Raw genomic sequence first — 13,120 nt, 5'->3', positions numbered from 1 at the left:
TTTAAATTAAGTTTTAGGAAGTAAAATTACTGAGTATATTTGCATGTGTTTTGTTTTTTTTCGTATGTGTATTTTTAAGGCTGTTCTTTTTTTTAAATACTTCTATTATTTATTTTTTAAAATTTACATCCAAGTTAGTTAGCATATAGTGCAATAATGATATCAGGAGTAGAATCCAGTGATTGATCCCCTACATATAACACTCAGTGCTCATCTCAACAAGTGTCCTCCTTAGTGCTCCTTGCCCATTTAGCCCGTCCCCTCTCCCACAACCCCTCCAGCACCCTCAGTTTACTATATTTTAGAGTCTCTTATGTTTTGTTCTCCTCCCTGTTTTTATATTATTTTTACTTCCCTTCCCTTATGTTCATCTGTTTTATTAAATCTTAAATTCCACATATGAGTGAAGTCATATATTTGTCTCTCTCTAATTTCTCTTAGCATAATACCCTTTAGTTCCATCCACGTTGTTGGAAATAGCAAAATTTCATTCTTTTTGATTGCCAAGTAATCCTATATATATTTGTGTGTGTGAGTGTGAGTGTGTGTGTGTGTGTGTGTGTGTGTGTATAAACATACCACATCTTTATCCATTCATCAGTAAATGGACATTTGAGTTCTTTCTATACTTTGGCTATTGTCGATAGTGCTGCTATAAAACATTGGGGTGCATGTGCTCCTTTGAAAAAGCACACCTGTATGCTTTGGAGAAATACCTAAGAGTGCAGTTGCTGAGCCATAGGTTAGTTTTATTTTTAATTTTTTGAGGAACCTCCATAGTCTTTTCTGGAGTGGCTGTACCAGTTTGCATTCCCACCAGCAGTGCAAAAGGGTTTCTCTTTCACTGTGTCCTTGCCAATATCTGTTGTTGCCTGAGTTGTTAATTTTAGCCATTCTGACAGGTGTGAGTTGTTATCTCATTGCAGTTTTGATTTGTATTTCTCTGATGGTGAGTCATGTTGGTTGAGCATCTTTTTATGTGTCTGTTAGCCATATGGATATCTATTCATATGTGTTTTGCCCATTGCTTCACTGGATTATTTGTTTTTTGGTTGTTGAGTCTGACAAGTTCTTTATAGATTTTGGATACTAACCCTTTACCTGATATGTCATTTACAAATATCTTCTCCCATTCCTTCGGTTGCCTTTTATTTAGTTTTGCTGATTGTTTCCTTTGCCGTGAGGCAGATTTTTATCTTGATTAGGTTCTAATAGTTCATTTTTGCTTTTGTTTCCCTTGCCTCCGGAGATGTGTTGAGTAGGAAGTGGCTGCGGCCAATGACCAAGAGGTTTTTGCCTGCTTTCTCTTGTAGGATTTTGATGGCTTCCTGTCTTATGTTTAGGTCTTTTCATCCATTTTGAGTTTATTTTTGTGTATGGTGTAAGAAAGTAGTCCAGATTCATTCTTTTGCACCTCACTGTCCAGTTTTCCTGAAAAGCATCATTTGCTGAATAGACTCTCTTTATTCCATTGGATATTCCTTCGTGCTTTGTCAAAGATTAGTTGGCCATACGTTTGTGGGTCCATTTCTGGGTTTATTCTGTTCCATTGATCAATGTGTCTGCTTTTGTGCCGGTGCCATACTGTCTTGATAATTACAGCTTTGTAGCACATCTTGAAGTTTGGAATTGTGATACCTCCAGCTTTGGTTTTCTTTTTCAGGATTGCTTTAGCAATCAGGGTCTTTTCTGGTTCCATACAAATTTTTAAGATTGATTGTTCTAGCTCTATGAAGAATGCTGGTATTATTTTGATAATGATTGCAATGAATATGTAGATTGCTTTGGGTAGTATCAATATTTTAACAATATTTGCTCTTCTAATCCATGAGCATGGAATGTTTTTCCATTTCTTCAATTTCTTTCATAAGCCTTCTATAGTTCTCAGTGTATGGGTTGCTTTACCTCTTTCATTAGGTTTATTCCTGGGTATTTTATGGGTTTTGGTGCAGTTACAAATGCAGTTGCTTGATTTTTCTTTCTGCTGCTTCATTATTGGTGTATAGAAATGCAACCAATTTCTGTGCATTGATTTATATCCTGCGATTTTGCTGAATTCATGAATCAGTTATATCAGTTTTTTGGTGGAATCTTTTGGGCTTTCCATATAGAGTATCATGTCATTTGCGAAGAGTGAAAGTTTGACTTCTTCCTTGCTGATTTGGATGCCTTTTATTCCTTTGTGTTGTCTGATTGCTGAGGCTAGGATTTCCAGCACCGCGTTTTCACAGTGGTGAGAGTGGATCTTCTTGTTGTGTTCCTGACTTTAGGGGGAAAGCTCTCCGTTTTTCCCCATTGAGGATGATGTTAGCAGTGGATCTTCTGTATCTGGCTTTATGATCTTGAGGTATGATCCTTCTGTTCCTATTTTCTTGAGGGATTTTATCAAGAAATGCTGCTGTATTTTGTCAAATGATTTCTCTGCATCTATTGAGGATTATGTGGTTCTTATCCTTTCTTTCGTTAACATGATGTGTCACATTGACTGATTTGCAGTTAGTGATCCAGCCCTGCACCCCAGGAATAAATCCCACTTGATCATGGTGAATAATTCTTTCAATATATTGTTGGATCTGGTTAGCTAGTATCTCGTTGAGAATTTTTGCATCCATATTCATCAGGGAAGTTGGTCTGTAGTTCTCGTTTTAGTAGGGTATTTGTCTAGCTTTGGAATCAAGTTAATGCAGGGCTCAAGAATGAGTTTGGAAGTTTTCCTTCCATTTCTATTTTTTGGAACAGTTTCAAAATAATAGGTGTTAACTTTTTAAATGTTTGTTTAAATTCTCCTGGAAAGCCATCCGGCTCTGGACTCTTGTTTGTTGGGAGATTTTTGATTACTGATTTCAATTTCTTTACTGGTTATGGGTCTGTTCAGATTTTCTGTTTCTTCCTGTTTCAGTTTTGTTAGTTTATATGTTTCTAGGATTTCATCTATTTCTTCCAGGTTGCCCAATTTTTTGGCATATAATTGCTCATAATATTCTCTTACTATTGTTTGTATTTCTGCTGTGTTGGTTGTGATCTCTCCTCTTTCATTCGTTATTTTATCTATTTGGGTCCTTTCCTTTTTCTTTTTGATCATACTTGCTTGGAGTTAGCAGTTTTGTTAATTCTTTCAAAGAACCAGCTCCTGGTTTCGTTGATCGGTTCTACTGTTTGTTTTTTTTTTAAATTTCAGTATCCTTGAGTTTTGCTCTGATCTTTATTATTTCCCATCTTCTGCTGGTTTGGGGTTTTATTTGCTTTGGGGTTTTATTCTTTTCCCAGCTCTATAAGGTATAAGTTTAGGTTGTGTATTTGAGACCTTTCTTCCTTCTTTCCTTTAGGAAGGCCTGGATTGTTACATCCTTCCTCCCTCTTTCGACCACCTTTGCTGTAGTCTGGAGATTTTGGGCTGTGGTATTATCATTTTCATTGACATCCATGTACTTTTTAATTTCTCAGTTTACCCATTTATTCTTTAGTAGGATGTTCTTTAATCTTCACATATTCTTGGTCTTTTCCAAATTTTTTCTTATGTGTTTTTTCGAGTTTCACAGTATTGTGGTCTGAAAATATGCATGGTATGATCTTGATCTTTTTGTACTTGTTAAGGGTTAATTTGTGTCTCAGTATGTGATATATTCTGGAGAATGTTCCATCTGCAAGGCTTTTTTTGTTGTTGTTGAAGATTTTGATACTGTAAAATTATTTTCAGAAACTTTCTGTCCATGTGTTGGTAGAGTTTTGATGTCACAAGGTTGCAGACCAGAGTCTACACTTTATGCCGAATTCTAGATAAATATAAGATTGAAATATAAAAAATTCTTGAATTTTATCAATATAATGTAAGCCCTTTGAGGGTAGAGATTTTTATCTATTTATTTGTTGATATCTTTCCAGCATCAGGAATTTGATAGATATACTGATACTTGTTGAGTGAATTAATAGTGTTTCTTTATAGAAAAAATTACCATAAAATCAAACCATAAATGACCAGAAAATTCTTAAAACATGAGAAAAATTCAGTTTTCTTAAAGAAATTGTCTCTTCCCTTTAGAGATTTTGACCCATAAATTGAAAGCATATGCTATTGTTTCCAGCGGAATAAATATTTATGTTCCTCTACTCCCAAATAATTCTTTTGCTAAAACAATGTCAAAATCCCATTGAAACTGACACTATTACTTTGATAACATTAAAATAGGATACAAGATTCTGGTTTTTCTTCATTAATCTCTAATATGGCTCTCTGCCTGTGTTCAGTGAACTATTTTATAGTTGTTTTTAATTACATACTTTCGAACATGCTCGTAGCACATACATTTGATACTTGGTGTATTAATTTCTGTAATTAAACATTTAATTTGAAAATAACCAAAAGACAGGGACAAAGTTAATCAAATAAGGCAATGCAAATGATGCTCAAGATTATCTTTCCTGTTAACTTATAAAATCAGATATACTCTGAGGATGACTGCATATTTGCTCTTGTTTCAAAATTCTTAGCTCCTAAGGTTCACAAAATTCAAACAGATATCTTTATTTGGAGAAATCTTAAGTAGTAGTCAAATGGAATTCTCATGACTTTATATTTGGTTAAATCCCCTCCTCCCAAAAAAAACCCAAAGCAAAGAAACAAAAAAAAAAAAATCCCAAACCCCAAAACACACACATTTGATTATATCTAAATATAAAGAAGGAAAAAACCCATTTCATTGGAAAAAATATTAGGTAAAGGGTATGTTGAATTCTGACCACCTCAGAGTTAATGAAGCATGGTGTAAAGTCTAGCTAAAGAACTTGTTTCATTTCTTCTTTGGTGACTATACATTTTTGATCTGAGGACTGCTACAGGAAATCAGAAGATATTTATACGTTTGTTTCTACATAGGAAAAAAAAGAAGCTACCAGAAATAAAAAGAAGAATGCTACTATATTAATAGAAATTAATTAAAATATCATGATGAATTTGACATAAATAGTCGTGGTAGAGCATTAAGTATTGCGCCCACTATAATTTACATAATATTATACTTCTACAATTAGTAAGGAATAAAAAGTCTTTTGATCATTTGAAAAGGACTCCCATAGTATGTATTAAGTGCCAGTATTTCTTAACAGGTCAGTAAATCAGTTCCTTCATACAGGTCGCGTTGTTTATTAATATCTCGGATCATATAAGTAAACAGTTGAGGAAATGACTGAATTTTTACTCTGGTAAGTAAATGAGAATGGAAGCTGTTTTTGCCTTGATGGCATTTGTTCTTTTCAATATATTTGGATTTGGTTTTATCAGTATTTCAGGGCAAGAGCAAGATCTATCAAAGCCCTGGATATCCACAAAGTGGGATATCTAACAGGAGATCTTCCTTATAATAAGCTGGGACTCAGGTTAGGAAATGGATCAGGCATCCAAAGGAATTCTAGCCTATTCTCAAAATTCCTGAGTTTCCTGGTGAACTTCAAGTCTTCATTGTGAATTAAGATGCTCCAGAACTGGTAGTGTCCTCAGATGCCTGAGAGAAGCAAACAAAAATTCTTTAAAAAGAAAATGCTTCCGTTGATAGATAAATGGATGAAGAAAATGTGAATTATGTTTACATAGATATAGACAATGGAATATTAGGCAGCGATGAGGTGGAAGGAAATCTTGGGGTGCCTGGGTGACTCAGTTGGTTAAGCCTCTGACTCTTGGTATTAGTTCAGGTTGTGATGTCTCGGCTGTGAGATTGAGCCCCTTATCAGGCTCCACCTGGTTGGGATCTTTCTCTCCCTCTCTCTCTGCCCCTCCCCTGCTTGCTTGTTTGCTCTCTCAAAAGTAAATAAACATTAATTAAAAAAAAAGAAAATCTTGCCATTTGCAACAACAGGGATGAACCTAGGGGACATTAAGTTAAGTGAAATAAGCCACACAGAAAAAGACAAATACTTTATGATCTCGTATATGTGGCATCAAAAAGAAAAAATTAATAATAAGAATAAAAAGGAAAAGAAAGAAAAGAAAATCCAAACTCAAAAGAAACAGATTGGAATGGTGGTTACCAGAGATTGGAGAGATGAGGACATGGTGGTCAAAGGGCACACATCTTTAGTTATGATGATAAGTTCTCCAGATAAAATGTTCAGCATGGGGATCGTAGTTAATAATACTGTATACTTGAAATTTGCTAAAAGAATGTATCTTCAACTTTCACACACACAAAGAGGAAATTATGTAGGGTGATACATTAATTGTAATCGCTTCAAAAGGATATGTAATCAAGACGTCATGTTGTACACTTTAAATATATATAAGTTTTTTTATAAGTTGTACTTCAAATAAATCTGCAGAAGATAAAAAAGAACAAGAAAATTCTTCATCCTAGGCTTTGCATTGCTCCTATAGTTTTTCAAGTAAAATGATCAACACTCAGTAAAATGTAAGCAGGTATACAAAACAAGACATGAGAAAATAGAAAACAAAGATTAAAAAAATGTTTATATATTTTGGATTGAGAGAAGGTGGAAGGGCAGAGAGAGAGAAAACAAAGGTTTTTAATGCATTAGATCTCTTAGGCATTGGAATGCTTACACACAAATTATAAGAATGTTTGTACTTTATGTTTTCAAAGAAAGAGAGTAGAAGTTTGAATATAGTTGCAAAGAATAGGAAACTATAATGTGACCTATGAGATTTGGATAATAAAAGTAAAAAGAATATCTTGAACTGAGATAGGATTGAAATTGAAAACCTAATGGTCTGGTTTTTGTACCTGGGTGGCTCAGTTGGTTGAGCGTCTGACTTCTGGTCAGGTCATGATCTTGGTGGTTTGTTAGTTCAAGCCCCACAACGGGGCTCACTGCTGTCAGCCTGTCAGCACATAGCCCACTTCAGATCCTTGGTCTCAGTCTCTCTGCCACTCCCCAACTTGCTCTCTTCCCAAAATAAATAAATATTTTTAAAAATCTTAATGACCTGGTTTAAGAAAAGCGTAGATACGGTTGAAGATGGAATTCGTGAACTGGAAGATAGGCTTACAGATGTTCCAAGTGCAACAACATAAAGAAAGGGGGAATAAATATAGAGAAAAGGAAAAAAGGCATAGAGGATACAGCAGAAATGTCAATATATCTTGGAGTCCTAGAAGGTGGGAGAGAAAAATGGAGAAGACAAAATATTTGAAGGGTTGATCATTAGAAACTTCTACAACATCAAATTAAAGATTAAAGAAATCACAGAGGTGCACATTAAAGGAAATCCAGGGGTGCTTGGATGGCTTATCTGGTGGCGCATGTGACTTTTGATCTTGTGGTTGTGAATTCCAGCCCCACACTGGGTTTAGAGGTTACTTAAAAACAAAATATTAAAAATAATTAAATCCATATGTAGAAAAATCTAGTGATTCTATAGAAAACCAAAAACAGGAAATGTTTGCCGAGTAAAAGGTCAAAATTCCTTCAAAGTATATTAGATTGTTAAATGATTATTCATCAGACTAGTGTAAGGTTAAAGACAGTTGGATATCTGTAATAGCCTAAAAGAAAATAACTACCAACCACAAATTCTATACCAAGCAAAAATATCTTTTAAGAACGATTGTAACATAGACCTTAAGATGCACATTTAAGTTTGCCACCATCCAAATTACTGAAGAAAATTTCTAAAGAATTTATTTCAGGCAGAAGGAAAATGAAGATCAGAGATGAAAAAAAGAACAATGAAAGTCATTTTATGTGAATGAATATAAATTAACATTGATTAAAACAATAATTGTGAAATTTTAAAAGTACAAAATTAATTAGAGCAACAATTGCATATCAGTCAGGAGTAAAGATAAATGCAGTAAAAGGTATTTTGAGGGGTAAGGTATTGATTAACATTAGACACTGATAAATTAAAAGGATGCATGTAATATTTTCTAGGGTAGCTTCTAAAAACAGAATCTGAGAGTAAAACTTCCAAACCAGCAGAGGTAAAACACTTGGAATAATATTTAAAAAAACATTTAATTAAGTGATATTAGGTGGCACCAATTCTTATCAAAGGAACTCACAAAAAATAGAGACATCAAGGGAGGCTTCATGAAGGAGGTGGTGTTTTCTGGGACCTGAAGGATGAGTAGGAACTGATTTGGGCTGGAGGCAGCATAGGAACCAAGACCACCTCCCTCTTCTTTTTATTTTTTTTTTAAATTTTTTTATTTTATTTTATTATTTTTTTATTGTCAAGTTAGTTTCCATGTAACACCCAGTACTCATCCCTACAAGTGCCCCCCTCCATGCCCATCACTCCCCTTCCCCTCACCCTCATACCCATCAGTCCTCAGTTCTCAGCATTCTAGAGTCTCTCATGGTTTGCCTCCCTCACTTGCTTCCCCTATTTTCCTCCTTTTTCTCCCCCACGATCCTCCGTTAAGTTCCTCCTAATCCACCTATATGTGCAAACATATGGTAGTTGTCCTTCTCTGCCTGACTTATTTTGCTCAGCATAACACCCTCAAGGTCCATCCATGTTGCTACACATGGCCAGATTTCATTGTTTCTCATTGCCATGTAGTATTCCATTGTATAGATAAACCACATCTTCTTGATCCATTCGTCCGTTGATGGACATTTAGGCTCTTCCCATGTTTTGGCCATTGAGAGTGCTGCATGAACATTGGGGTACATGTGCCCCTATGCATCAGCATTCCTGTATCCCTTGAGTAAATTCACAGCAGTGCTATTGCTGGGTCATAGGGGAGTTCTCTTGTTAATTTTTTGAGGAACCTCCACACTGTTTTCCAGAGGAGCTGTACCAGTTTACATTCCCACCAACAGTGTAGGAGGGTGCCCGTTTTCTCCACATCCTCACCAGCATCTAGAGTTCTCTGATTTGCTCATTTTAGCCACTCTGACTGGCATGAGGTGGTATCTCAGTGTGGGTTTGATTTGTATTTCCCTGATGGGGAGGGATGCTGAGCATCGTTTCATGTGTCTGTTGGCCATCTGGATGTCCTCTTTGGAGAAGTGTCTGTTCATATCTTCTGCCCATTTCTTCACTGGGTTGTTTGTTTTTCGGGTGTGGAGTTTGGTGAGTTCCTTATAGATTCTGGATATTAACCCTTTATCTGATATGTCATTTGCAACTATCTTTTCCCATTCCGTTGGTTGATTATTAGTTTTATGGATTGTTTCCTTTGCCGTGCAGAAGCTTTTAATCTTGATGAGATCTCAATAGTTCATTTTTGCTCTTGACCCTTGCCTTTGGGTATGTGTCAAGTAAGAATTTGCTGCGGTGGAGGTCAAGGAGGTTGTTTCCTGCTTTCTCCTCTAGGGTGTTGATAGTTTCCTGTCTCACGTTCAGGTCCTTTATCCATTTTGAGTTTATTTTTGTGCATGGTGTGAGAAAATGATCTAGTTTCATTCTTCTGCATGTTGCTGTCCAATTCTCCCAACACCATCTGTTAAAAAGGCTGTCTTTTTTCCATTGGATATTCTTTCCTGCTTTGTCAAAGATCAGTTGGCTGTATACTTTTGGGTCCACTTCTGAGTTCTCAATTCTGTTCCATTGGTCTATGTGTCTGTTTTTGTGCCAATACCATACTGTCTTGATGATGACAGCTTTGTAGTAGAGGCTAAAGTCTGGGATGGTGATACCTCCCGTTTTGGTTTTATTTTTCAGTATTACTTTGGCTATTCGGGGTCTTTTGTGGTTCCATACAAATTTTTGGATAGTTTGTTCTAGTTTTGAGAAGTATGCTGGTGCAATTTTGATTGGAATTGCATTGAATGTGTAGAGTGCTTTAGGTAGTAATGACATCTTAACTATATTTATTCTTCCTATCCATGAGCATGGAATGTTTTTCCATTTCTTTGTGTCTTCTTCAATTTCCTTCATAAGTTTTCTATAGTTTTCATCATACAGATCTCTTGTATCCTTGGTTAGGTTTATTCCTAGGTACTTTATGTATTTTTGTGCAGTTGTGAATGGGATTAGTTTCTTGATTTCTTTTTCTGTTGTTTCATTTTTGGTGTGTAAAAGTGCAACCGATTTCTGTACGTTGATTTTGTACCCTGCAACTTTGCTGAATTCTTGGATCAGTTCTAGTAGGCTTCTGGTAGAGTCTGTCAGGTTTTCTTCTNGACAGGATCATTTGGTTTTTATCTTTTCTTTTGTTGATGTGACGTATCACACTGATTGATTTGTGAATATTTCACCAGCCCTGTAACCCAGGAATGAATCCCACTTGATCTTGGTGGATAATTCTTTTTATGTGCTGTTCAGTTGGATTTGCAGTATCTTGTTGAGGATTTTTGCATCTGTATTTATCAAGGATATTGGCCTGTAGTTCTCCTTTTTTGCTGGATCTCTGTCCGGCTTGGGAATCAAAGTGATGCTGGCTTCATAGAATGAGTCCAGAAGTTTTCCTTTGATTTCTATTCTTTGAGATAGGTTGATAAGAATCGGTATTAGTTCTGTTTTAAATGTCTGGTAGAGTTCCCCAGGGAAGCCATTTGGCCCAGGGCTCTTATTTGTTGGGAGATTTTTGATAACTGATTCAATCTTCACTAGTTATGGGGTGTTCTGGTTTTCTATCTCTTCCCATGTAAATTTTGGTAGTGAGTGTGTGTTTAGGAATTTGTCCATTTCTTCTCTGTTGTCCAATTTGTTGACATATAGTTTTTCATAGTATTCCCTGATAATTGTTTGTATTTCTGAGGGGTTGGTTGTAATAAGTCCATTTTCATTCATGATTTTGTCTATTTGAGTGCTCTCTCTTTTGTTTTTGAGTAGCCTGGCTAGAGGTTTGTCAATTTTGTTTATTTTTTAAAAAAACCAACTCTTGGTTTTATTCATGTAGTCACCTGTTTCTTTGGTTTCTATATCATTTATTTTTGCTCTGATTTTTACTATTTCTCTTTTTCTTCTGGGTTTGGGGTGCTCTTGTTTCTCTGCCTCTCATTTCTTTTGGTGCGCTATTAGATATTGCACTTGAGCTTTTTCTAATTTCTTGAAATAGTCCTGGAGTGAAATGTACTTTCCTCTTAGGACTGCTTTTGCCACAACCCATAGAGTTTGGATTGTTGTATTTTCATTTTCATTTGTTTCCATATATTGTTTAATTTCTTCTTTAATTGCCTTATTGGCCCATTCGTTCTTTAGTAGAACCTCCATGTTTTTGGAGGTTTTCCAGACTTTTTCCTGTGATTGATTTCGAGTTTCATAGCATTGTGATTTGAAAGTGTGCGTGGTAGGGTATCAATTCTTTTCTGTTTATTGAGGGCTGCTTTATATCCCAGTATGTGATCTATCTTGGAGAGTGTGCCATGCACACTTGAAAATAAAGTGAATTCTATAGCCTCATTTTGTAGAGTTCTNTGTATTTTCATTTTCATTTGTTTCCATATATTGTTTAATTTCTTCTTTAATTGCCTTATTGGCCCATTCGTTCTTTAGTAGAACCTCCATGTTTTTGGAGGTTTTCCAGACTTTTTCCTGTGATTGATTTCGAGTTTCATAGCATTGTGATTTGAAAGTGTGCGTGGTAGGGTATCAATTCTTTTCTGTTTATTGAGGGCTGCTTTATATCCCAGTATGTGATCTATCTTGGAGAGTGTGCCATGCACACTTGAAAATAAAGTGAATTCTATAGCCTCATTTTGTAGAGTTCTAAATATATCTGTCAAATCCATATGGTCCAATGTGTCATTTTAGTCCATTGTGTCTTTATTGATTTTCTGTTTAGTTGATCTATCCATTGCTGTAAGTGGAGTATTAAAGTCCCCTGCTTTTAGCACATTCTTACTGACAAGAGTGTTTCTGTTTGTGATTAATTGTTTTATGTATTTGGGTCTTTCGTATTTGGTCTGTAGACATTTATAATTGTTAGCTCTTCCTGATGCATAGACCCTGTAATTATTATACAATGCCTTCTTCATCCCTTGTTACTGTTTTTACTTTAAAGTCCAGTTTGTCTGATATAAGTATAGCTACTCCAGCTTTTTTTTGACTTCCAGTATCATGATAGATATTTCTCCATCCCCTTACTTTCAATCTGAAGGTGTCCTCCAGTCTAAAATGAGTTTCTTGTTGACAGCAAATAGATGGATTTTGTTTTTTTTATCCATTCTGCTACCCGATGTCTTTTGACTGGGACATTTAGTCCATTTACATTCAGTGTGATTAGTGAGAAGTATGGGTTTAGAGTCATCGTGTCCTTTGTGGGATTTATGCTTGTATTTGTGTCTCTGGTAGCTTGCGTTCCTTGCAACATTTCCCTCATAGAGTCCCCCTCTAGATTTCTTGTAGGGCTGGTTTAGTGGTGACTAATTCTTTCAATTTTTGTTTATTTGGAAATACTTTTATCTCTCCTTCTATTCTGAATGACAGTCTTGCTGGATAGAGGATTCTTGGCTGCATATTTTTTCTGTTCATCACATTGAAGATTTCCTGCCATTCCTTTCTGCCCTGCCAAGTTTCAGTAGATAGGTCTGTCACCACTCTCATAGGTTTCCCTTTGTATGTTAGGGCCCTTTTATCCCTAGCTGCTTTCAGAATTCTCTCTTTTCCTTATATTTGCCACTTTCACTATGATATGTCATGCAGAAGATTGACCCCAGTTATGTCTGAGGGGAGTTCTCTGTGCCTCTTGGATTTCAACATCTATTTCCTTCCCCAGATTGGGGAAGTTCTCTGCTATAATTTGTATAAGGACACCTTCAGCACCTTTCCTTCTTTCTTCCTCTTCTGGACTTCCTATGATACGGATATTATTCCGTTTGATTGTATCGCTGAGCTCTCGAACTTTCCCTTCGTGTTCCTGGATCAGTTTGTCTCTCTTTTTCTCAGCTTCCTCTTTTTCTATAATTGTGTCTTCTAAATCANACTGAAACAGGCTCCAGGCTCTGAGCTGGCAGTCAGCACAGAGCCCGACGCGGGGCTCGAACCCACAAACCGCGAGATCATGACCTAAGCGAAAGTCGGATGCTTAACCGACTAAGCCACCCAGGCGCCCCTCTATCTCTTGTTAGTTTTAAAAGCTTGTTATGCACTCTGCACTTGTGCGTGCTGCTGTACCAATGAAGGCTCTTTAACTGTCCAGGAGTCTGTCCGATCAGAAAGTGTTCTTTGAATGGTGTCTCCTGGTCTCTCTTGTTGAGACCTTGGTTATTTTAT

The 13,120-nt window shown here is 36.1% G+C and overlaps 1 protein-coding gene across 3 annotated transcripts in view; it reads left to right on the top strand.

The window, feature by feature from the left end:
* NRDC (nardilysin convertase) overlaps positions 1 to 13,120 on the top strand; it is a 117,616-nt gene that overhangs the window by 44,849 nt on the left and 59,647 nt on the right. The gene's annotated exons all lie outside the window — the stretch shown is intronic.

The sequence above is a fragment of the Crocuta crocuta genome, unplaced genomic scaffold (assembly GCF_008692635.1).
Source record: "Crocuta crocuta isolate KB4526 unplaced genomic scaffold, BGI_CrCroc_1.0 scaffold168, whole genome shotgun sequence".
Classification (NCBI taxonomy): domain Eukaryota; kingdom Metazoa; phylum Chordata; class Mammalia; order Carnivora; family Hyaenidae; genus Crocuta; species Crocuta crocuta.
Note: the sequence above shows the minus strand (reverse complement) of the source record. Positions and strands in the feature narration are given on the sequence as shown.